Raw genomic sequence first — 25,826 nt, forward strand, 5'->3', positions numbered from 1 at the left:
CTCTCCAATACCTTCACATCTTTCCTAAAGTGTGATGCCCGGAACTGGGCGCAATACTCCAGCTGTGGCCGAAATACTGTCTTTTCCAAGTTCAAAACAACCGCTTTGCTCTTGTAATCTATGCTCCCATTCATAAAGCCGAGGATATTGTATGCTTCATGAACGATTCTTTCAGCCTGCACAGCCTCCTTCAATGATTTATGCAGATGTACATCATTTCCCGCTGTTCCGGCACCGTCTTTGGAATTGTAAACTTTATTTTGTCTTTTCTCCCCGTGTTCTTCCTACCAAAGTGAATCACTTCACCCTTCTCTGGAAAAGATTCAGACGCCTTATTTTACAATCTGAATATGTCCTTTTGAAGGAAATTGCTCTTTCACTCGAATTTCTATCGCCCTTTTCACAACCACAGGACGTCCAAAACACTTCACAGGCAATGAGTGCTCTTGAAATGTCGTCATTGTTCAAATGTCGGAAATTGCTGACCGTTTGAACGTTTTGTTCTACAATGTCAGAAATTCCCTTATGTGGAATAGGAAATGAGCGCTACCTGTGCTGGGCTCTGTGGCGCAACGGATAGCGTGTTGGACTTCTAGCTGCTGTTGTAAAAGAGATTCAAAGGTTGTGGGTTCGAGTCCCCCCAGAGTCGATCTTTTAGACAAAAGCAAATCAGCAACTGGTTCATCGGAGAAGGGAAACTGCCGTCACCAACCCCTCTCTGTACAGGTGAATCCAGTCACACCCCACTTTCCAATCTGAACCACTTCACAGAAGAAAACTCGCCACCGAATAGTGAAACAGGTGGCAAAAGGAGTAGAGCCGCTTCGCCGCTACAAGGATACAGAATTGGCTGAGTGGCAGGAAACAGAGTTTTGTGTTAAATGGATGTTTTTCGGCCTGGCGGAAGGGTTGGGACCTTTGCTGTTCCTGATAAATATCAATGACCGAGACCTTTGTTCCCAGGACAAAATTTCAACGTTTGCGGAGGATACAAAGCTTGGAAACATTGTGGAGAGTGTGGAGGATAGTGTAGAACTTCAAATGGACTTGGACCTGTTGGTGGAAATGGGGAGACAGGTGGCAGGTGAAGTTCAATGGAGAGAGGTTTGGCAGGAAGAACTTGCAAAAACAATGTAAAATGAAGGGTACAACTCTAAGGGAGGTGGAAAAGCAGTGGGACTTGGGTGTTTCTGTGCGCAAATCATTGAAGGTGGAAGGACAGCTTGAGAGAGTGTTTCATCAACCATACAGTATCCTGGACTTTATTGATAAAGCGATAGAGTACAAGAGCAAGAGGCTATGTTGAGTTTGTATAATTCACGAGTTCGGCCTCAAAAAGAGTATTGCGTCCAGTTCTGGGCGCCACTCTTTAGGGAGGATGTGGAGGTGCTGGAGAGGGTGCAGAAAAGATTCACGTGAATGGATCCAGGGATGGGGAACTTCAGTTATGAAGATATATTGGAGAAGATAGGGCTGTTTTCCTTAGAGAAAAGAAGATTTAGAGGAGATTTGATAGAGGTGTTCACAATCATGAGAATTCTGGGCAGGTTAGATAGGGAGAATTTTTTTTTCACTCGTGAGAGGATCGAAATGATATGTGATTAGTAAAAGAAGCGAATTTTTTTCAGAAGTTGTTTTTTTAATTATTATTTTGAAGCGAGTGGCTAGTGTCTGGAATGCACTGCCCGAGAGTGTGATGGAGGCAGCATCAACTGAAGCATTAAAAAGTCAATTATAATGTTATCCGAAATGGAAAAATGTGTAGGGTTACGGGAAGAAGGTGGGGGAATGGTTCATGAGTTATTCATTCGGAGAGCCTGTGAAGACATGATGGGCCAAATGGCTTCTTTCTGTGCCGTAACAATGCAATGATTCTGTGATATTTCGCCAACGAGCATCAGTGACATGCAGCATAACACTACTTCCCATAACTGCTCCGTCATCTTTCCAGACTGTTTCTGACAGACAGCTCGAAACAAGAATGATGTGAGTCTACAGTCCTGAACATCAAGACCAACACGGTTATCACAGCTGTAAGGAACACCCCCTGTTACAGCTTTAGATCAGATACTGGGAAGATTATCACAGGCGGTCTGCATGATCTTTCAGACACGTTTCTTATTGGACACATGGGATGAGCGGCTGTGTGCACATTAGTAGCCCAGGGATAGATTTCTCTATTGCCAGACTAGATTCTCAGTTCCTTTCCCAGACATTTCCCTTTCTCTTTCTAAATCCAAACTTGGTCTCTTATTCATTTCCGCTTGTCATTGTTTCATCAATGTTGGCCTCGTTTCCATCTGTCTGAGCATTTAGCTCTTAAATTCCTTCTAGAAACGCCCCCAATTGCCAACAACCACCCTCCACCCCGCTTAAGACCCTCTTAAAATCCATCCCTTTGACCAAGGTTTTGATCAGCTGCCCAAATTTGTGACTCAGTGTCGAATGTTGCTTGACTGAGCTCCTTCGAAGTGCTTTGGGAAGTTTTATTCAATTGCGGTGCTGCTGATGAAATTGTTCAAATTTGGATAAATTAATATTCGGAATCAATTTTGTTAAAATTTTCCTCGAATTTTCTCCAATTGTTTCGCGTTGCGAAACTCCTGCCATGAGGTGGTCACATGATGGCCAGTTTGATAGAGTAAATAAGGAGAAACTGTTTCGACTGACAGAAAGTTCGCTAACCAGAGGGCACAGTTTGACGCTGATTGGGAAAATAGTCAGGAGAGAGATGAGGAGAATGTATTTTAAACTGAGTGTTGTTGTGAAATGGAAGCTTTCTGGACGGGTGGTGGAAGCAGATTCAATAATAACATTCAAAATGCATTTGTAGAAGTATCTGAAAGGAAATACAATACAAGAATATGGGGAGAGAGCATGGATGTGGAAGTAATCATATCGCTCAACCAAAGACCCAGCACAGGCGGAATGAGCTCTGCCTGTCCTGTATCCTTCTATGATTCATGGATAGAAATCAGTCCTACATTCTGTAGAGCATGAAGGGCGTGAGAAACTGGCATGAGAATTGATCCCATTGGCGCAGAATGGAAACGGTAAAATATTTATTCTTTCAGGGAATCGCAATTGAATTGCAGGTATGACTATGTCTGTTCAAATGTGGTTTGTTACCAGATCCATATTATTGAATTTAAAGGGATGTGTTATCAGGCAAGGAGCTTACTATGATACAAAAACAGAAAATGCTAGAAACACTCAGCAGCAACTGTGAAGGGAGAATGAATTAATGTTTCAAGTTAACGATACTCCAGCAGAACTGAGGAAAGGTAGAAATGTAATAGGTTTTGAAAAAGTGAAATGGTCGGGGGCTGGGAAGACGTTGAAGAAAAGCGCAGGTCTGTGATGGTGTGGGTGCCCGGAGAGATGAAATTACAAAAATAAGTTTCACGGGGCAAAAGCCACAGGGAGTTCTATTGGAACAGGGTAATAAACAAGCGATTGGCCCAGATGAGGTGTGAATGGCTAGATAGCAGCCGTCCAATTGCAAAGAGAAAGAATAGAGAATGAGGGAAAAGACGAAATAGCAAAAAAAAAAACACATGAAACAAAATAGGGACAGTCTTTATAATCTAAAAATACTGAACTCAGTGTGAGCCCTGAAACCTGTAGGGTGCCGAGTTGAAAGATGACCGTGTTCTTCCTCGGGCTTAAGTTAATCTTCATTGGAACGGAACAGCAGACCAAGGACAGAAAGGTCAGAGTGGGAACAAGGTGGCGAATTGAAATTACAAGTGGCAGGAAAGTCGGAGTCAGGCTTGCGGACTGAAAGGAGGTGTTGGCAAAGCGGTCACTCAGTCTGTGGGGCCTCATCAAGTAGCGGAGGCCATATTGTAAACACCAAATATATTATCTTAAATTGAAAGCAGGGCAAGTGTATCATTGTTACACTTGGAAGGAGTGTTTGGGGCCTTGAATGTTGAGAAGGGAAGAGGTAAAAGAGGAGTTTCAACTCATGCACTTGCATGGGATTGTGCCCTAGAAAAGGGAAGGTGTACTGGGGGAGCACCAGCTGTCGCCGAGTGAATGGCCCCTTTGGAATGGTGATTGTGGAGGAGAAGGGAGGGTGTTTTTGGTGGTCATATCATGCTGGCTGTGGTTGAAATGTCGGAGGGTAATGTGTCGAATATGGAAACTGGCGGGCTGGACGGTGAAAACAAGCGCCACTGAATCAGCTCCGCTAAATTTACACAGGATACAATGGTCCGCAATTTCCGGTCAGCAGCAATTACCACCTTACCCAAAGATTTTGCCTCCCGGATGTTCCTGCACATTTCTCCAGGGATCTTCTCGTCCTGATGTCAGAGAAATGCGCTGCACCGCCGCTATCTAACTCCCCCATCTCAACCCAGCGGCAGAGTCATGGAACGAAAGTACATGGCACCTTTTAACAACATTAACTGCCATATTCTGGTAGTTTAAATATCGAGTCATTGACTGTGCGGGATCTAATAGATGACTGACTGGGTGAGCTAGTGACTGAATGAATGGTTAGGTTGGTGACGTGTGCACTTAGATAGCTGGGTTGACGCACTCTGGAGGACAATGAATACACATAGCAGTTATCTCGCTTACCTGTGGGAGGCTCGTTGGTCTAGAGGTATGATTCTCGCTTCGGGACTTTAGTTAAACGATCGTGCGAGAGGTCCCGGGTTCAATTCCCGGACGAGCCCTCGCATTTTACCACTTGCAATCCACATTTCTTGACGAGCGAAAAGGCGGGTTTTACTTAAACCCGGGCGAGTTTTTTGAACCTGAGAAGTCGTGATAACGAAATTATCACTGCAAAACAGGTGGAGTAAATGAAGAAACTGTTGCTCATGTAATCGGACGGTTAATTTATCCTAATAAGAGAATGAGTGTAACTGAAACTTGAGATTTTTTGCCGTCTCCATGGATACAGCCTGGCCGAGACACTGCCTGGTGTATTTCTTCAATGTTCCATTTTACCTAGAGCGCTCTGAAAGAATGGCTGATATCTTTTGGGTGCCAATGAATGTCTATATTGGTTGAGTTATATACATACAGTTACATTATTGGTCTCGCCGTGTGATTCTCGCTACGGGACGTTTCATAAGTGAGAATGTGAGCGGTCTCTGTTTCAAATCTCAGGCGAGCTCACACGTGTTGTTATTTGTCGTGTAAGTCGCCCACTGCATTGTCTAAAACTCACTGCGGTCTAGGTGGTGCGGTTTACTTATACCAGGGGTAAGTTTGAGAACTGGACCCACCATTGCAGAGAACTCATCGATGAAACACGCATGAAGGAAATGAAGGCAGTTTGAAAAAAATAAACAATTGCCCACTTAATCGCACTGTAATGTTACCCGAACTAATTAGACAACCCCATTTTCTGGATGAATGCATTCGGCTGTTGTATTCTCTGAGAGAATTGTAAACTTCTCTGAGACGGCCAGGTCTGGTAGCCCCATAGTGTGAATTTGATTTGATCATATTTCGTTTGTAATCTAGGAATTGTACTGAGCAGAAAGTGAGCCGTTTCACCTCGATCGATATTTTAGTGTAAAGGTAATAAACAATTTCAGGAGAAGGTATTTGATAGGCGGTGTGTGCTTAAAGTTGTTTAGGACCGGACGCAGACGAGGTGCATCCAGAATACTGAGGGAGGAGAGCAGGAATTGCAGGGACACAGGACACAATTTTCCAATATTCCTTAGACTCGGGGTGGTGACAGCGGAGTGGAGAATTGCTATTGTAACATCCTTGTTCAAACAAATGTGTAAGGATAAGCCCAGAAACTACAGGGCAGCCAGTTTAACCTGGGTGGTGAGCTACCTTTCAGAAAGGAAAATTCTCGACAACATGAAAATTACCTCGGGAAAATGCACATTAATAAGTAAAACCAGCATGGATTATGTTATGGTCCCAGCTGTGATTAGCCCGGGACAATCCTAAACCCAGAGTGGAGCCCAGCTTGATAGATCCTAACTTTTATTTGTTTGTTTAAATACATGGAAAGTAGCTAATGAACAGAGTCACAGGAGTCAGCTGATCAACTTTTAGCAAAAATAAAATAAAACATTTATTCAACGAGAAAAGTTGAACCATGTTACAATACTCTTTCGCCCACTACTATAACTTTACAGGTGGAGACAGATTTGTAAGGATAACGCAAGTTGCAAAATCTATTTTCTTCTTGAATTTCCACAGTAACTACACAATCCATGTATCAATAAACACCCTGTGGTAAGGCACACCAGACCCTGAAACCAAGTGACAGATACCACCTTAACCAGGTGCTATGGATCTCTCCTCAAATCCCAACAGAAGCTTGTCAAGCCGTGAGTCAACCAATTTCAATGCACTCCGCCTTTCACACGAGGATTTCCAATCTCTGCTCTCCATACGTTGCCTTGGAATCTTCTCCCAAACCAATGCTTTCACTCAGACGCCTTCCACAAGAGTTCAGCTCCAGGGTTTCGAACTCCCCTTGCAATGTCCCTCTCGCCTAGGTCACCACATGCATACAAGCAGTCTTCCACGAATTCTCTCTCACCGACTCAGCTGTCAACAGTACACTACTACTTCACCTGTCCATGGCAAAGATTTAAAGACCTTCAGTTGTCTCTTTGTTCCTTCTTGCCCCTTGCCAGTTGTTCTCGCTTTAAACCTGGTTTCTGCAGGTTTTGTGCATTTAACTCTGAAGCTTGGAGCCATTCCCTCTGCCCCTCACTCTTAAATTCATTAACAGGACCTGTTTGAGGTTCCAATCATTCCTTTGACCAGAAGGTCTGTTTTGGACTTTCCCCTCTTCCACTCCCCTGGATTTTGGGATTTTTCTTTCGCTTGGGACTAAGTATCTGCCCCCTTTTCCACTCTCTCTTGACAGCAACTTTCAAAAACCAACCGAGGTCCACAACGCCCAAATCAAAACTGCAATTTCTCTCCTTCTGTGTGTGTGTCTGTGGGAGAGACCTGCCTCTCTGCCTCCCTGTTGCTAGGCAACAGCCCAATTCTTCTACTGATGTGTTTGCTTCACTTCTTAAGTCGTAAACCTGATTAGAAATGCAAGAACCTTTTTAAAACGAAACTAAAACTCCTTTTGACCTTTCTTAACACACATACAGAAATACACATCAATCTTAAACTTTAAAGCTAAAACTCATTCCTAACAGTTGCAAATACCAGTGTAACTTACTTAAACCACTCTACTTCCTAACAATTTGGTAAGAAAAATTCGTGTTATTTAACTTCAGTTAGTTTTTTTTTGATGCGACAGCAAAGAATTTTGATGAGGGTGAAGCCCTTGATGTGATTTACATAAACTTGCAAAAGGCATTTGATAAAATGCTGGACAAAAGACTTCTGAGGAAAGTTAGAGCTCATTGAATAGAAGGGACAATAGCAGCACAGATACGAAATGAGCTGAATGACGGGAACCAAAGATTTGTGGTGAACTGTTGCATTTTGGACTGGAGAAAGTTATCTTCTGGAACTCCCCAGGTCTCTCGGGGACTTGTGGGATATCAGGAACTGGCGGAAAAATAAAGTTGAGGCCCAAGGTCAACCATGATATCATCGAATGGCACGGTAGGCGCGATGAGCCGTGTGGTCTACTGCTGTACCTATTTCTTTTGTCCACTGTCAGGGCCCCTGCCCTTCCTGCAATTCATCAGCCAGATCTTGTTGCAAGCTCGCAATTCCAACATTTGCCGATGATACAAAAGTTAGAAGCACTGTGAACTGTGAGGAGGATAGTATAGAACTCCAAAGGCATCTAGAAATGTTGATGGAATGGGCGGATAATTAGCAGATGAAATTTATTGTAGAGTAACCTGGCGTCATTCGTTTTTGTAGGAAGAACAGGGGGAGGCAACACGAAATGAAGGTTACAATTCTAAAGGGATTGCGGGAACAGAGGGATGTGGGTGTATATGTGTATAAATCATTTATCGTCACAGGACAGGTTGAGAGAATGGCCAGTAAAACAGACAACGTCATGGGCTTCATCAACATAGCATGTAGTACAAAAACAATAAAGTTATGTGAAGCCTGTAGAAAACACTGCTTCGGCCTCAACTGGAGTATCGTATCTAACTCTGTGCACCACAATTTAACAAGGATGTGAAAGTATTAGTGAGGTTGCAGAAAAAATTCACAAGACAGATCCAGGCATGAGGAACTTAATTCGCATTGAATGATTGGAGAAGTTGGGAATGTGTTTCTTGAAGATAGGGAGTTTGAGAGGAGATTTGATAGAGGTATTCAAAATCACGTGGTGTGTGGACAGAGTAAATACGGTTTAACTGTTCCATTGATGGAATGATCCAGAACAAGAGGACACAGATTTAAATTAATTTACAAAAAACGCAATTACCACATAAGGAAATTTTTTTTTCATGCAGCATGTGTTTAGGATGTTTAATGCAGTGTCTGTGAGTGTGCTGGAGGCAGGGACAATTGAGGTTTTCAAAAGGGAATTTGATCTTGATCTGAAAAGAAAAATGAGCAGTGTTACAGGGAAAAGGGTGCGGAGTGGCAGCAGGTGAGCTGCTCGTTCAGAGGGCCAGCCGAGTCCAGACGGGCCGAATGTTCTCATTATGTTCTGTAATTCAAAGATCCCATAAAGAATAAGGGACGTTAGTGAAGATTATGATCAATTGGTGAGCAGCAAGTGTCTAAGTGAGTTTCTCAGGGCAGTAAGTGTTGGAATTTCCTGGGACAGGATGTGACTAAGTGGTAGTTTCCTGGAACAAAACATTCATAGGAATAGAACCATAGAAAAGTTACAGCACAGAAGGAGGCCATTCAGCCCATCTTGTCCATGCCACCCCGAGGACACCCAGGTGCTCTTTCTAATCCCACCTTCCTATGGCAATTGACCATCATTTAAAGGAATTATTTATCAGCTCATAATGCAACATCCATCTGAACCTAATCGATGTAGTTACTTAGTTCAACTGACAAGTGCACTCAACAACCTCCAATCTTCTGTCAATAGTATAAGACAGGCACTTGAATCATTTGACAGAGAAATTGGGAGACATGGATTCGTTGGTTGCTCCATGAAAGTTGCTGATGTTGAGATTGATTCATGGTCATTTCACATAGAAATCAGTTTCAACTCAATGAAATCAAACCACCTTCCCACTCATTCAGTGAAAGTGTTGTTTTCTTTGCAAACATTGCAGAGTTATTTATTGAAATGCTTCATCTTGCTGTTTTGAAACTTTGTTCTCAGTCATCTTTGTATTTTTAGTTCCTAACAAATCAACAACTGCTATTCATCCTGATAAATTACTTCTGCACAGGGTGTCTCGGTTGGTGACATTCACACCTCTAAGCCGCACGTTTATAGAGTAAAATTGAAATCCATGGCTTGAGGACCAAAGTCAATGTCAACACTCCCAGCAGTGGCTCAAGAAGGCAGCTCAGCACCATCTTCTCAGGGCAAATCTGAACTCTTTAAAATGTAAGTATATTGCCCCTTAAGGAAGGGGACCTAAACAGGACGCAATACTCTAAGTTATGTCCCATAAACCTCTTCAGTTATCACAAGAATGTCGGAGTTTATACTCCATTCCCCTTGCAATAAAGGCCAACACCTCATTAGCCTTCCTAACAGCCTGCTGTACCTGCAACCTAGCTTTGTTTTGTGATACCTGTACAAGGACACCCAAGTCTCAGTGCAGCACAGCATTCTGCCATCTCTCTTCATTTAAAGAATATTAGTATTTTTTTAGCTATCCCACCAAAGTGGTGATCCTCACATATTCCCACATTATTGTGTCTACCAAACTTCTGTCCACCATCTCAACCTTTCTTTATTCCTTTAAAAACACTTTACATTCTGCTCACATTTTGCTTGCCTACTAATTATTCTTTAGCACTATGAATTGTAAACTTGTGTAAGGGGAGACGGAAAGACAGTATTTGCTAGTCTTTTACCAATTATCTTAGATCTGTAACACCAAGATGAATCCAGTTTTAAGATTAAAAACATGAATGAGTCATAGGCCAGAAATGGATACAGAAAACTAAAAAATAATGTTAAGCAACTGAACCATGAGTCCAGTCTGGCCAGTGAGGAATCTACCCCTGAACCACAAACGTTCACAAATCTGCTCACTCCATGTGTCCAGATGGAAACCTGTCTGAAGGAACATGCAGCCTGACAATGTGAAACAAACGGTTGGAAATTTCAGCAATTTCCTACCTTAAAATGCCGAACACACTTGAGAAATTCTCCAGTGGTTGTCACGCGTCGTTCTGAAATCTTGTGGTTGTCAAAACGGCTGATGAAAAACAAAGCTTTGTTTTCTTTCAGAGAAAACCTATCCAACACAGGATGTTCCCTCCTTCTCGCTCTTCCTCATTCCCTGCATACGTTGGAGTCTGTTCTCGCAGGCTTAATAGACGCAATCTCGGCTGTTTGTCAAAGGGCTGATCAGAACCTGTTTCCTTATCCAGCTAAACACCTACACAGAAATAACAACAACAAAATTATTGTGGGTTCTGATTTATTTATTACAGGATGTGGGCGTCGCTGGCTAGGCCAGTATTTATTGCCCATCCACAATTGCCCTTCAGAAACAGGTGGTGAGCTGCCATCTTGAACCGCTGCAGCCTCTGTGGTGTAGGTACACCCACTGTGCTGTTAGAAAGGGAATTCCATGGTTTTGAACCAGTGACAGTGAAGGAATGGCGATCTATTTCCAAGTCAGGATAATGGGCGGATTGGAGGGGAACTTCCACGTGTTGGTGTTCCCATGTGTCTGCTGCCTTTGCACTTCCAGATGATAGCAGTCGTAGGTTTGCCTGCCGATTATGCAGTCCATCCAAATGCTCACAATTTATGACGAGAATATTGTTTCCACACGTTATCTTTGGTTCCTTTTCGAATGAATTAAAATCTGCCCTGTTTGGTTACTGACCTTTGAGGCAGTGGGAACAGTTCATCTTTATTTACTTTCTCTAAACCCTTTTGACAGTTCTGTCTGTGGAGTGATTAAAAATACCGAAAGCCAGACGTGGGATTTGAGCAATGAGGGACTGTAGATCAATGATAAGGGAAGTGATACTTTGATAATCAGATTAGGAAATAGTTTAAAAGTTATGAAATCCGTCCAAACCTGTGCATTGCTGGTTCAGGAGCACAATGCGTCACTAGGGCGTGGGAAACTCGGATTAGATTCCCGAAGTTGCTGATTCTGTAACAGCGTCACAGTCCCTAAATTATTTTCTTTTCTTCAGGTTACTTTCAGTTTGCTTTCTGATTTAGTGCAGTGATCTTGTAGTTAGGGAAATAAATTGATTTCAGCATGATGGGCGGATTGGTGATTCAGGGGTAGAATTCTTATTTTCCATCAAAGAAACCTGGGTTCGATTACAGTGAATGCATAACTCAATGTCTTCAATAATGTTTCAAGGATCAAAGTTCCGGGACAGATAAATACCCATTTTCTCACTGATCCATCATATATTTGATGAATACAAATCTATCAAACTGAGATTTAAAATTAAAGTGCTGATTCCCGATGGGATCTCTGAAATCCCAGCACCCTTTGCTGAGAGAGATGTTTCCTAATTTCACTCCGGAAACGTCTTGTTTTTTGACTGAGCCCCAACGCCCCCACACCCCTCCCCCTCCCCCAATTCCAAAATTCCCACCATCGTAGAAGTTTCTCTCACTGACACCATCGCCTTAACATGTCGGAAACTACGATCAAATTGCTCATTAATTCGGGACTAACGGCTTCCTTTGTTCGTGGTTTATGTGAAGGGGCTGTTCTGTGCTTTATTTTCCGGAATTTAGCAGCGGTTGAGGTGAGGCCACGAGGCAGAGTGTGAGAGAGATTCAAAACACTGCAGGAGAATGATGAGGAGAGGGTTCGGACAATAGGAACTGAGTTCATGATCTCCCAATTCCATCCGCAATGTCTCCGCGGCACCCTCCAGATTCCGTGGGAGCACTGCCGAACAAACTGTAGTGTCGTTCTTGAAGGCAGCTCCACCAGCATTCAGGCCAAGCTCCTGAAAAATAAAGATAAAAGCAAAATACTGCGGATGCTGGAAATCTAGAACAAAAGCAAAAATACCTGGAATAACTCAGCAGGTCTGACAGCATCTGCGGAGGGGAATACAGTTAACGTTTCGAGTCCGTATGACTGTTCAACTGATGAACAGTCATACGGACTAGAAACGTTCACTGTATTCCCCTCCGCAGATGCTTTCAGACCTGCTGAGCTTTTTCAGGCATTTTTGTTTTTGTTCCTGAAAAATTAACTTGGATGGACTGCACACTGTGTCCGGATAATCGAAAAGAGTCGCATCCGCCAAGACCTGTTTTCTCAACTCTCAAATGGACAACATTCCAGGGGAGGACAAAGAAAATGTTTCAAAGACACTCTGAAACGTTAATTCAAACGCTGCAGCATTTATATTAATGATTGCGAGGAACTTGCTTCTCACCATTCAAAATGACCAAAACCTGTCCCCCAAGCTGCAGCGCGCTGTGAGTCCCCAGGTCTTAATGATGAGGCAGAACGGCGGCTAAGAAGTAACAGGAAGCAAATCCTGCACTCTGGATCTCACTACCTCGTGGGACATCCTGTCCCCATGTGTCCAAAGGTCTGTGGGCCGAGAATTGACCTGTTCACTCACATGAAGACCCATGGCAGAAACTCAGGGCCCTCAGTGGATGTCATCATCGTATCGAGGGACAGACGATAACCACTGCTTGTTACATAATACATGTAAGAAGAGGTCATCTCCATCCATAGTATTTCTACAACTGTCCCTTCCCGAATAATATGAACAAGTCTCCTCTGTTGTCTCTGATCTGTCAACTTCACTGTATCAGAATGTGCTGCCATCTACTGGCCGGAACGGAGCGGAAGAAATTCACATTGTCGGTGTCGCGGAAACAGGTCAATGTGAGGAATTTGTGATGTGATGGAGCAGACATAGAAATGCAAATATGAAATATAATTTAGGAAACACAATTAATTAATTTATTCCCATTGAATCGGCAGCAGTTACAGGCCAACTATCGCCTGGAGCAACTGAGACGATTAGATAAACTAATGAAATATAACATCTTCCAGACAGTGGAGATATAATATAGGCACCAAAAATACTCACACACCACCGCGGATGTTGCCTTTTTTCCCAGGAAGACTCGGTTGAAGAGTTTCTCTTTTTTGTTATTCTGAGCTTCTCAATGTTGTAATGCTGTCTGCTTCATTCCTTCGTTCAACTGTGGGTGTCTATCTCTCATTGTCTGTGACATCTCTTTAATTAACAATCTACTTCTGCTTCTCCTTACAGAGTGTAATCTCTTCTGTCTTTTTTCCCTATGCAGTGAACTATGATTCAGTCAGCTGCTCCCTTGCTTTTTACAATGAGGAGGTTGTGAGTTCAAAACTCATTCCCGAATCCTGAGTACAAATTCAGGCTCACGCTCCAGTGAATTCTTTGCTGTTACTGGTTTTAGTTTTTAGCTTTTAGACGATATGTTGAACTGAGCTGCCATCTGCCTTCTCACGTAAAATATACCATGGCATAATTGTGGAGAGGGGCGGGGGAGTTATTCCACGATGTCGGAGCCAGAATGTGTCCCTCAATTGATATCACTTCAAAACAGATCATATTGCCTTCATCACATTGCTGTACCTGGAAGCTGACTGTGTGCAAATCCTTTGAGAAATTGTTGAAAAACATGATGACTGAATTCCTGTTAGGAAAAGACAAGTTATTATTGAAAACTCTGCTGAGTGAACTTCATTGGACAGCAGAGAAATCAGGTGAGGAATTCGAGTAAATCGATACCAGAGAACAAGTCACCGTCAAAACTGGATCAACTCTTGAAAAGATCAATGAGTAAAAGCTGAGAGTTCCGCGCATCATCAGTTCATTAACCAGAGACACTCACAGACTGTTTTGTACAATGTGTCTCTTATGCAAACCTGCAGGAACGAAGCCTTAACCGTTCATGGTGATGTTGGGGATGGAGCTCCATATACTTAATTAGTGAGTAAGAATGAATAAACATAGGACTCCAAATAATGATTAACGGTGTCTTTGACGTGATGCTCTTCCCGTTATGCTGATAATCTTGTCCTTCTCGATGGTACATGTATCAGGGAGGACGCTGCTGTCCAAATACGCATAGGAATTAATGCAGGGTGTCCTGTAGATCGGACATACTGCAGCTAATATGTATAATCTCCGCAACAATGTTTCCGCCTAAGAGATTTGTTTTGTTATTTTTTTTCTATTCAGATCATCTTGGGGTGATTGAGAACAAGGAAAGGCCATTCGGACCATGGCCTGAAATGGGCTGAGAGAAAGAGGAAATACTCGGCTGGTGTATTTTTGTAGCATTTACTACTTCTGTCTGGTGTGTGAATAAAAACGATTTGAGAGGTTGGTTGCAGATTGAAGTGTTTACTGGAAGTAAGAAGCTGATACAAATTCACTGTATAGAAAAAGCCAGGTAAGTTTTTTCGGTCGCAGACCGCTGGTTATTTTTGGTGTGAATAAGAACAAAAATAGCAGAAGATGGTTAGGATCCATCGGCCTCTGTGCTGTGGGCTTCGCTGCACCGCCCTGCGACGGAGCCGTAATTCCTTCCTGCCGCTGAATACTTTACGGTAGCCAAGCAAATATTCACTTCTTACTTAGTTTTAATCAAGAGCACACGTGTTGGGAAGCTCACCCTGGCTGCGCAATTACACTTCACACCACTCCGAATGCAACAGACAGAGAAAGACACACAGAAAAGCAATAGAGACGATCAGGACACACACAGTGACAGACAGGAAAAGGTGCGCAAACCAGCAAGATCCCGCCCCCACCCCACAAACTCAACCCCCCGCCCCCTCACAGCTGGAATCGGGAGAAAACAAGCCCTAAAGAGACATGGGGACCACCCGTTTTCTCAGCCACTCACTTTAGCCATCACCATCCCAGCGGGACCAACTGGGAGGCGCGACTCCCTGTGGGATAGAAGTGGCAGAAATTCCCACAGCTCCAGTCACTAGACCTCCTAGTGGATCTGGAAAGGACACCAACTTCCGTCCATCTTAAGAGAGTCGCAGTTCCCTGTATGTAAATGTGGATTAACCCCTTATATTCCCTCACAGACTCTGTGATCCCCGGGCCCTTTGAATTCCGGAAAAAAAAACGCTAAGGCGACCTGAGACCTGAACAGGCGGGAGGGGGGATGGGAGTGGGGCGTGGGACTGGGGACAGAGGGAGGTGCGGGGTGTGGGTGTGGTGGAGGTGTGGTGGTGGGGGTTGAAAGCCATGGCGCTGAGTGATGAGTGTGAATACAGCCGACTTTAAAGGTCACAGGAAAGCGGTGCCTGGAGCTGCCCCGAGAGACAAGCTTTGGGTTGTCAGTAAAAAGATCTCCTGTAATGAAGGCACAAAATCAGAAACAGGAAATGCGGGGAATATTCAGCAGCTCCGAAAGCAGCTGTGGAGAGATATTCCTGTCGCCAGGATGTAACTCTCCAATTGGATACTTCACGTGGCTCAGATCTTACACTCTCAACACCTTCGTGTGAGGAACAGGTCGGGCGGGAATTGGGTCTTTGTTGATTTGAGCAAACAGAGCAATGCAGCAATGAGAAGCTCCTCACCCCCCGGCGGCTTGGGGAAGGATGAGACTCAGATACAGGAACCTGACAGGTGCTGAAAAAAGGAAAATCACATCGAGTTTTTGAAAGCAGTGACGATAAATGTGGAATTAAAAACCATTTATGCAGTGACGCGTGTTAGAGTCAGGATGGCCGAGCGGTCTAAGGCGCTGCGTTCAGGTCGCAGTCTCCTCTGGAGGCGTGGGTTCGAATCCCACTCCTGACATTATTTTTTCCTTCATCACCTTCCAAACCCGAGGTCTCCACCACCTGGGAGGAAAAAGGCAGCAGATGCATGAGAACAGCAGCAAGCTCCCCTCCGAGCTACACACCATCCTGACTTGGAACTGTATCGCCCTCTCAAATCCTGGAACTCCCTTCCTAACAGCGCTGTGGACGGACTTACACCATATGGACTGCAGCAGTTCAAGAAGGCAGCTCACTGCCAGCTTCTCAAGGGGAATTTCGGTCGGCCGAGCCAGACTCTAGGCAACCGGATCCCCTGAAAACAGCTCATAAAGTAAACTGGATACAAAAGCAACATACTGCGAATGCTGAAAATCAGAAATAGTAACAATCAGAAAGTGCTGGAAATACACAACAATTATACAGCATCTGTGGAGAGAAATATAGAACTAGCATTTCAGGCCGGTGAGATCATCATTTTCTTCTCTCTCAGTGTGAAATCCTTGACTCAGTTAATATCCCCTCCCCTTTTAATGACACCTTTCTATCCAAGACCTCAAATACTCCTTCCAAGTGAAACAGTGATGCACTTGTTCTTCTTTCAGTTTAATGTGCTGCATTTGCTGCCGTAATATGTTCTCATCTGCTTCAGGTGGGTGAGCGCTTTGAGGAATCTCCATTCAATCCGCAAGCCTGACTCTGAGCTTCCTGTCACCTGTCATTTCAATTCTCCACCTTGCTCCCACTCTGACCTTTCTGTCCTTGGTCTGCTGCAGTGTTCCAGTGAAGAATAACATAAGCTCGAGGAAGAACACCTCACCCTGCACATTTCTGGCCTCAAAGTCGAGTTCAATATTTTTAAATTATAAACTCAGCCTCCCTCTTGTTTCATGTGTTTCTTTCAGGTTTATCATTTTATTTTCTGTTTCTTATTTAATTCCTTCACTTTGCAATTGGGCGGCTGATCTTTAGCCATTCTCACCTCATCTGGACCCACATTTTGTTTTTTGCCTGTTCCAGTCCTTTGGCTTTGGCGCCGTGAAACCTTTTGTAATTGAATCTCTCCGGAACCCCAAACCATTACAAACCTGCGCTTTTGTTCAACCTCTTCCCAAAGCCCGGACTGGTCCCTTGCTCCAAGCCTATTACATTCCTATATTCCCTCCGTTCAGATGAAGGGCCACCAACCTGAAACAGTAATTCCTTTTCTCTCCACAGTTGCTGCTGAGTATTATCAGCATTTTCCGTTTTTATATTATAGCCTGTTCATTGACTGATAACACATCCCTATTAAGCAAAGCGTCAGTTATCAGGAATTGGTAACAAGCCACTTTTAAACAGACAGAGTCATATTTACACAGTTTCGATTCCCTGACAAAATACAGAATTTTACCGATTCCATTCTGTGCCCACGGGATCAATTCTCATGCCGGCTTCTCACACCCTTCCTGCTCTACAGAATGTAGAAGTGATTTCTATCCATAAATCATTCAATGATAAAGGACAGAAGGAGCTCATTCCGCCTGCGTTGGTTCTTTGGTTGAGTGATATAATTACTCCGAGATCCGGGATCTGTCCCCATTGTCCAGTATTCCCTTCCTTCAAGTTTTTTTCTCCAACTCTCTTTTGAAAGTTAATAATTAATCTGCTTCCATCACCCTCCCAGGTAGTTTCCATTTCACAATGAGCTCACTGTGTAAAATACATTCTCCTCATCCCGTTCCTGGTTCTTTTCCCAATCAGCTTCAAACTGTGTCCTCTGGTTAGCGACCCTCCTGTCAGTGGAAACAGTTTCTTCTTATTTACTCCAGTAAACTGGTCATCATTTTGATCACCTCATAGGAGATGTTTTTTTGTTGCAAAGCAAGTGGAGGGAATAAAGGTGAATCTTTAAGAAGATTGAAGCTGTTTGTGAATTTCTCCAAATTCGAGCCATTTCCGCAGCAGCGCCGTGATTTAACAAAACTCCCCAAAGCGCTTCAAAGGAGCTTGATCAAGCAACATTCGACATCTAGTCAGATATTTGGCCAGATGAACAAAACCTTAGTAAAACTGATAGATTTTAGGAGGGTATTACGGGGGAGAGTGAAGTGGCGATGTTTCTAGAAGGAATTGCAGCGCTAAAGGCTCAGACAGCTGAAAACGTGGCCGCCAATGATGAAACAATGCAAAGTGTAAATGAGCAAGAGGACAGAGATGGATTCAGAAAGAGAAATGTCTTGGAATGGAACTGTAGCTCCAGTCCGGCCAGTGAGAAATCACCCCTGAACGATTAATGTTCACACAGCCGCTCATTCCATGTATCCAGTTGGAAACCTGTCTGAAGGAACATGCAGTCTGACAAAGCGCCTGTGATAATCCTCCACTGTCTGATCTAAAGCTGTAACAGGAGCTGTTCATTACAGCTGTGATAACCGTGTTGGTCTTGATATTCAATGGTGCAGGTTCACATCATCCTTGTTTCGAGCTGTCTGTCAGGAACAGTCTGGAAAGATGACTGAGCAGTAATGGGAAGCAGTTTCCGCGGTGGCTGTATATGTCCAATTTGAAATCATTCTGAGGGCTGATCAGACTGACTCTGGTCAGCATCTTTCAAAGGTTTTTGTTTTGTCCTGAGACGGTGATGAGATTTCGCCTGTTCAGTGGTTCAGATGGGAAAGTGGGGAGTGATCTCTATAGAAGGAAGTTCGGGACGGCAGTTTCCCTTTTCTGAGAACATTGATAAACCTCTTGCTGATTTTCTTCAATGCTTATCTAAAGCATTCCAACCCACAACCTTTGAGTGTCTCTGTTTATACCGACTGCAACTCCAACGCGCTATCGGTTGCGCCACAGATCTACGCTAATGATACTTGTTTCCTATCCCAAAATGGGAATTTCTGACATTGACGAGCAGATGGTTCAAAATTTCAGCAATTTGAACAGTGACTACATTTCAAAAGTGCTCATCGTCCGTAAAATGTTCTTGGACGTCCTGTGGTTGCGGAAAGAGCTACAGAAATTCAGTAGAACTTGAAAACGACATGGGCAGGTTGGTGGAATGGGCGGTTAAGCGGCAGAGAGAACCACATAACCCTACAAAAGTGGCGGTGCAGAAAGAAGTGATTCAGCCCATCATGTCTGTGCTAGATAGAAAAAAGATGAAGAAGCAACTAGCCGCTCATTTTAAACCCTCTTCACAGCACTTGATCCGTAGCTTTGCAGGTTACAGCGCTCCAGATGCAGATCCAAGTGCATTTTAAATGAGTTGATCCGGTTGAGGCAGTTAAATCCAAGTGCTCGCCATCCACTGCGTGAAAAAGCTTTTCCTCGTCTCCCCTTTAATCCTTCTAACAATTACCTTTGATCTATGCTCACTGACAATTGACCGTTCAGCTAGGGGAGACAAGTCTTTATTGTCCACCCTATCTAGGCCCCTCATTATTTTGTACATCTCAATTAGGTCATCCCTCAGCCTCCTCTGTTCTAAGGGACACAACCTTCGCCTATCCAATCCTTCCTTGTAGCTGCAATTTTCAAGCTTTGGCAGTATTCTTGTAAATCTTCTCTGTGCTCTCTACAGTGCAATTATGTCCTTCCTGTAAGGTGGCGACTTGAGCTGTACACAAAATTCCTGCTGTGGACTAACCAGCGTTTTTGCAGTTGATTTCCTTTTCCAGGGAAATGTGAAAAGATTAATTGTGGTCGGAAGAAAGCAAAGAGGGAACATAAAATAAAGCGTGTACACCCAAAGGGCGTGCAAGAGCAGGGGGAAAATGTGGGCATGTTAATAAATGTTTGAAGGTTACAGGAAAACTTTTATTCATTCAAGGGATGTGCGCTTCACTGGCTGGGCCAGCATTTATTGCCCATCCCTAGTTGCCTTTGAGAAGGTGGTGGTCAGCTGCTTTCTTTATCCGCTGCAGTCCATGTGGTGTAGGTACACCCACAGTGCTGCTGGGAAGGGAGTGCCAGGATTTTGACCGATCGACAGTGAAGGAAAGGCGATATATTCCGAAGCCAAGATGGCGTGTGACTTGGAGGGCAACTCTCAGGTGATGATGTTCCCAGGTAGCTGCTTCCCTTGCCCTTCTCGGCCGTAATGGTCAAGGTTTTGTAAAGTGTTGTTTAAGGAGGCTTGGTAAATTCCTGTATGCATCTTGTAGATGCTACACACTCCTCGACTGTGCGTCAGTGGTGGAGGGAGTGAATGTTTATGGATGTGGTACCAATCAAACATTCTCCTGGATGATGCCAAGCTTCCAGAGTGTTGTGGGTGCTGCACTCCACCAGGCAATTTGCGACCATTCCATCACACTCCTGACTTGTGCCTTATAGATTCTGGACAAGGTTTTGGAGAGTCAGGAGGTGAGTTACTCGTCGCACAATCCCTCGCCTCTGACCTGCCCTTTTAACGACAGTGTTTATAAGGCTAGCCCAGTTCAGCTTTTGGTCATCTGTAACCCTCAGTATGTTGAGAGTGGGCGATTCAGTGGTGGTAACGCCATTAAACGTCAAGGGCCAGTGGTTAGATTTTCTTGTCGGAGATGGCCATTGCCTGGTACTTATGTGGCGCGATTGTTACTTGTCATTTTTCAGCCCAAGCTTGGGTATTGTCCAGGTCTTGCTGCATTTGTATATGGACCGCTTCAGTATCTGAAGAGTCACGAATGGTGCTGAGCATTGTGAAATTATAAGCGAACATCCCCACCTCTGACCTTTTGATGGAAGCAAGGTCGTTGATGAAGCAGTGGAAGATGATTGGGCCGAGCACATTACCCTGAGGAACTCCTGCAGTGATATCCTGGAGCTGAGATAACTGAACGCCTTAGGCATGACTACAAACTAATGGAATATTCCACCTGATTTCCATTGACTCCAGTTTTCCTAGCGCTCCTTGATGCCACACTCAGACAAATCCGGCCTTCTTGTTAAGGGCAGTCACTCTCACCTCTCCTCACGAGTTCAGCTCTTTTGCCTATGTTTGAACCAAGGCTGTAACGATGTAAGGAGCTGAGCTGCCCTGGCGGAACCCAAACTGTGCGTCAGTGAGCAGGTTATTGTTAAGAAAGTACCGCATGGCAGCACTATTGATGACACCTTCCATTAGATTACTGATGATCGAGAGTAGACTGATTGGGAAGTAATTGGCCAGTTTGGATTTGGCCTGCTTTCTGTGTACAGGAAATACCTGGGCAATTTTCCACATAGCCGGGTAGATGCCAGTGTTGTAGCTGTACTGGAAAAGCTTGGCTCGGGGCGTGACAAGTTCTGGGGCACAAGTCTTCAGTGCCATCAGCTGTTTCTTGATATCACATGGAGTGAATCGAATTGGCTGAAGACTGGCATCTGTGATGCTGGGGACCTCTGGAGGAGGCTGAGATGGACGATCGTCTCGGCACTTCTTGTAGCAAATGCTTATCGATTGTGCTGATGTGCTGAGGTCCTCCATTATTGTGGATGGGGATGTTTGTGGCATTTCTTCCTCTAGTGAATTGTTTAATTGTCCACCACCATTCCCAACTAGATGTGGCAGGACTGCAGAGTTTATGTCTGCCCGTTTGTTGTGCGATCGCTTAGCTCTGTCTATCACTTGCTGCAGATGCTGTTTGGCATGCAAGTAGTCCTGTGTCATAGCTTCACCATGTTGACAACTCATTATTAGGTAAGGCTGGTGCAGCTCCTGGAATGCCCTCTTCACTCTTCATTGAACAAGGGTTGATCACCTGGCTTGATGGTAATGATTTAGTGGGGAATATGCCGGCCCATGAGTTTACAAATTGTGTTTGAGTAGAATTCTGCTGATGCTGAAGGCTCCCAGTGCTTCATGGATGCCCTGTTTTGAGTTGATAGATCTGTTCGAAACCTATCCAATTTAGCATGGTGGTAGTGCCACACAACATGATGGAGACTATCCTCAATGTGAAGGCGGGACTTCGTCTCCGCAACTTCTGTGCGATAGTCACTTCTACCGATAGTGTCGTGGACAGATGCATCTGCGGCAAGCAGATTGGTGAGGATGAGCTCAAGTATGATTTTCCCTCTTGTTGGTTCGCTCAGCACCTACCACAGACCCAGTCTGGCAGCGATGTCATTTAGGAATCATCCAGCTCGGTCAGTAGTGGTGCTACCGAGCCACTTTTGGTGATGCACATTGAATCCCTCCACCCAGAGGACATTCTGTGCCCTTGTCATCCTCAGTTCTTCCTCCGAGTGGTGTTCAACATGCAGGAGCACTGGTTCATCAGCTGAGGGAGGGCGGTACGTGGTAATCAGCAGGTTTCCTTGCTCATGTTTGACCTGATGCCATGAAACTTCAGCGGGCCCAGAGGCGATGTTGAGGACTCCCAGGGTTACTGCCTCCCGACTGCATACCACTGTGCCGCCACCTCTGCTGGGCCTGTCCTACCGGTGAGCCAGGGCATATCCAGGGATAGTGATGGTGGAGTCTGGGACATTATCTGTGGGGATGACAATGTCAGGCTGTTGCTTGCCTAGTCTGTGAGGCAGCTCTCTCAATTTCGGCACTAGCCCCCAGATGTTAGTAAGGGGGACTTTGCAGGGTGGACAGGGCTGAGATTGACGGTGCCGAGGTCGATGCCACGTGGTCCGTCCGGTTTCATTCCCTTTTTTGTGACTTTGTCGCAGTTTGTTACAACTGAGAGGCTTAGTAGGCCATTTCAGAGGGTATTTAAGAGTCAACCACATTGCTCTGTCTTCGACAGTGCGATTAATTGGCGCTAACTCACCAATCACCTGCTCACTGAAGCTCAGTTTGCTTTCCGCCAGGGTCACTCAGCTCCCGACCTCATTGCAGCCTTGGTCCAAACATGGACAAAAGAGCTGAACTCAAGGCGTGAGTTGCAAGTGACAACAGTTGACTTATACAGAAGCATTTGGCAGATTGTGGCATTGAGAAACCCAACAAAACTGAAGTCAAATTATACAAGGAGGGAAACACTCCACTGGTTGGAGTCGGCCCCAGGGTTTCTAATACATTCCAAAAGATTTCCAGTATCCACAGTATTTCGCATTTAGTTAATTTCCTGTGGGTGGCAATGAAATGATATGTTGAATGCTTTGCGTGTGGCAGCTGGCTCGTTGGTCTAGGGGTATGATTCTCGCTTTGGGTATTTGTGGTGAATTAATATGCGGGAGGTCCCGGGTTCAATTCCCGGACGAGCCCCCCCAGCATTTTAATACATTAATTCGTGTGCTCGAGGGGGTGCCAGTTGTGGAAATCAGGACCAGGTTTGAACATCCGGGAAATCATTGCGGAAAATAAATCACAACACAGAAAACCAACGCAAAGTTTCTCCTAATGCATCGAACACGCCAACTCTCTCCTTGTGGGTTCAGTCGGAGGCTGATTGCAGTCAGTTACAGTCTTGAGTGAAAAACCACATTTCAGTTGTGTTCCGGTACTTGCAGTGAGTCGGAAGGAGTTTCTTTATTCTTCCAGATGAATGTATGTTTCAGTCTTTCCGCGGTGGGTTTTCACACTGTCTAGAAACATGTTGAAGTGTTGAAGTGATTCACATCAGTCGATTTAGAACAGTTTCTACCTGATGTGATGGAAATTTATTTTATTGACAAACTACATGAGACACCTGGATGATTATTCAGGACCTGAAACAAGCAGTTCATGAATGCAAAAAAGTACGGAAGGAGGAAGTGCCCGTGACGAGGTGTCCGAGAGGTTAAGGCGATGGACTGCAAATCTATTATCCTTTGCACGCGTGGGTTCGAATCTCACCTTTATCGTCAGTTTATTAGCTGGTTCTTCGTGAACGCTGTGCTTTTTTTCAGAAGGCATCTCTGAAATCACTGATGTAATCGTTCCGAGGCCTGTTTTACAGAGGAGGTGCCGTCGGGATAATGTCGCTAATCACTCCATGATTATCTGAATTTAAGGCTGCTCATCCAATGTGCTTCCCACGCGTGAGTTTTAATCTTGTTTTTGTATGGGACGGCGTTATGCAGAAAGGAAATCTGAAATTACCATTGTGATATCAGACCCAAGTTATGACGTTTCCTGTATTACCGTGAATATCAATGTTTCAGGGTCGAACTGATTAAAAATTTTACGATGATTAAATAACATTCTAGTTTCGTTTTTTAGTCTAGCAGGCAGTGTGCAAACCATTTAGCTTGTACTGGGGTGTTGACAAGAACCACTGGGAGTCGAAATTCCTGCTACAATCTCTCTCCCTGCCGTGAGAAAATATCGGTCTCTTTCAACTGTGGGTGTTTATCTCTCATTGCCTGTAACATTTATTCAATTAACAATCTACTTCAGCCTCTCCTTGGAATGAAATGTCTTCTGTCGTCTTTCCTTTGCTGTGAATTATTATTCAGTCATTTGTTCTCTTGCTTTTTACAATCAGGAGGTTGTGAGTTCAAAACTCACTCCGAAATCCTGAGCACAAATTCAGGCAGATGCTCTAGTGCAGTAACCAGTGAATGTTTCACTGTTAGTGGTGCCAGCTTTTAGATGATATGGTAAATTGAGGTGCCCTCTGCCTTCTCAGGTACAGTATGCCAAGCAGCATTTCAGAGAGGGGCGGGGGTGTTATTCCATCGTGTCGGAGCCCACATTCATCCCTCAATTAAAATCATTTGATAACAGATTATATTGTCTTTATGACATTGCTGCTCCTGGAAGCCGGCTGTAAGCACTTTTTAGAAAAAACAAATTATTCGAAAACAGTGATTGAAATCCTGTGAGGAAAAAATCAAATTATTATTGAAAACTCTGCTGAGTGAGCTTCATTGGACAGCAGAGTAATCAGGTGAGGAATTCGAGTAAATCGGCACCAGAGAAAAAGTCAACGTCAAAACTGGATCAACTCTTGCGAAGATCAATGAGTAAAAGCTGAGATCTCGGCGCATCATCCGTTCATTAACCAGAGACACTCACAGAGTGTTTTGTACAATGTGTCTCTAATGCAAACCTGAAGGAACGAAACCTTCCCAGTTCATGGTGATATTGGGGATGGAATTCCATATTTTGAATAAGTGATTAAGAATGAACGATCATATCTGTCCAAATAATGATTATCTGTGTCCTTGACGTGATGTTGTTTCCGCTATGCTGATAATCTTGTCCTTCTCATGGTCCATATCTCAGGGAGGGCGCTGCTTTCCAAATAAGCATGGGAATTACTGCAGGGTGTCCTGTAGATCGGACAAACTGAAGCTAATATATATAAACTTCACTGTATCAGGTCCAAATAAGATATTTGTTTTCTTTTTTGTTACTCAGATAATCATAGAGTGATAGAGAGCAAGGGAAGGCCGTTCGGATCATGGCCTGAAATGGGCTGAGAGAGAGGGGAAATCCTCGGCCGGTGTATTTTTGCAGCACTTCTGCTGCGTCCGTGTGTGAAATAAAACGATTTGAGAGATTGGTTACAGATTGAAGATGTAAATTTACTATGAAGCAAATTCAGAGGTGATTTTGTGTCGCAGACAAATGGTTATTTTTGGTGTTAATGAGAGTTTACATAAACTGAGTATGGTTTCAATCCATCGATCGCTGGGTTAGGAGGCCAGCACGCTTCTGCAACGCCAGTCTCCTCCGAAGCAACATTTTTCTACTCCCTATTACTGTTGTTTGGTAGCCAAATACCTATTCACTTCCTCATTACTTTTTAAACAAGAGCACAACTATTGGGAAGCTCACCCAAGCTCCACAAATCCACTTCCGCTACCACGAATGTATTAGACAGAGAAAGACACGCAGGAAAGATGCTGTAAGACCTGCTGATTTTTCCAGCACTTTCTGTTTTTGTTTCAGTTTTCCAGCATCTGCAATGTTTGGTTTAATTCCCCCTATTTCTCTTTTTTTATCTCATAGTTTTCTATTATGTGTGTGAGAGAGAGAGAGAGAGAGAGAGAGACTGTGTGTGTGTGTGTGTGTGTATGTGTGTGTGTGTGTGTATGTGTGTGTGTGTGTGTGACTTATGGAATCTCGAAATATCAATTCATATAATTTCATATTCCATACTGTATGTTGATGCACAAGCTTTACATTTCTAT

The 25,826-nt window shown here is 44.1% G+C and overlaps 4 non-coding genes across 4 annotated transcripts; all 4 read left to right on the top strand.

The window, feature by feature from the left end:
* The first annotated feature begins 558 nt into the window (after window positions 1–558).
* On the top strand, window positions 559–649 carry trnar-ucu (transfer RNA arginine (anticodon UCU)). Its single transcript is given in 2 exon segments — window positions 559–595; window positions 614–649. It is a non-coding gene; the product is annotated as a tRNA-Arg (tRNA).
* Window positions 650–4,598: 3,949 nt separating this feature from the next.
* On the top strand, window positions 4,599–4,688 carry trnap-cgg (transfer RNA proline (anticodon CGG)). Its single transcript is given in 2 exon segments — window positions 4,599–4,634; window positions 4,653–4,688. It is a non-coding gene; the product is annotated as a tRNA-Pro (tRNA).
* Window positions 4,689–15,763: 11,075 nt separating this feature from the next.
* Window positions 15,764–15,846, top strand: trnal-cag (transfer RNA leucine (anticodon CAG)). The gene has a single exon. It is a non-coding gene; the product is annotated as a tRNA-Leu (tRNA).
* Window positions 15,847–22,880: 7,034 nt separating this feature from the next.
* trnap-ugg (transfer RNA proline (anticodon UGG)) lies at window positions 22,881–22,971 on the top strand. The gene is given in 2 exon segments: window positions 22,881–22,916; window positions 22,936–22,971. It is a non-coding gene; the product is annotated as a tRNA-Pro (tRNA).
* Window positions 22,972–25,826: the final 2,855 nt, after the last annotated feature.

This window comes from Cetorhinus maximus, chromosome 31, assembly GCF_964194155.1.
Source record: "Cetorhinus maximus chromosome 31, sCetMax3.hap1.1, whole genome shotgun sequence".
Lineage (NCBI taxonomy): Eukaryota > Metazoa > Chordata > Chondrichthyes > Lamniformes > Cetorhinidae > Cetorhinus > Cetorhinus maximus.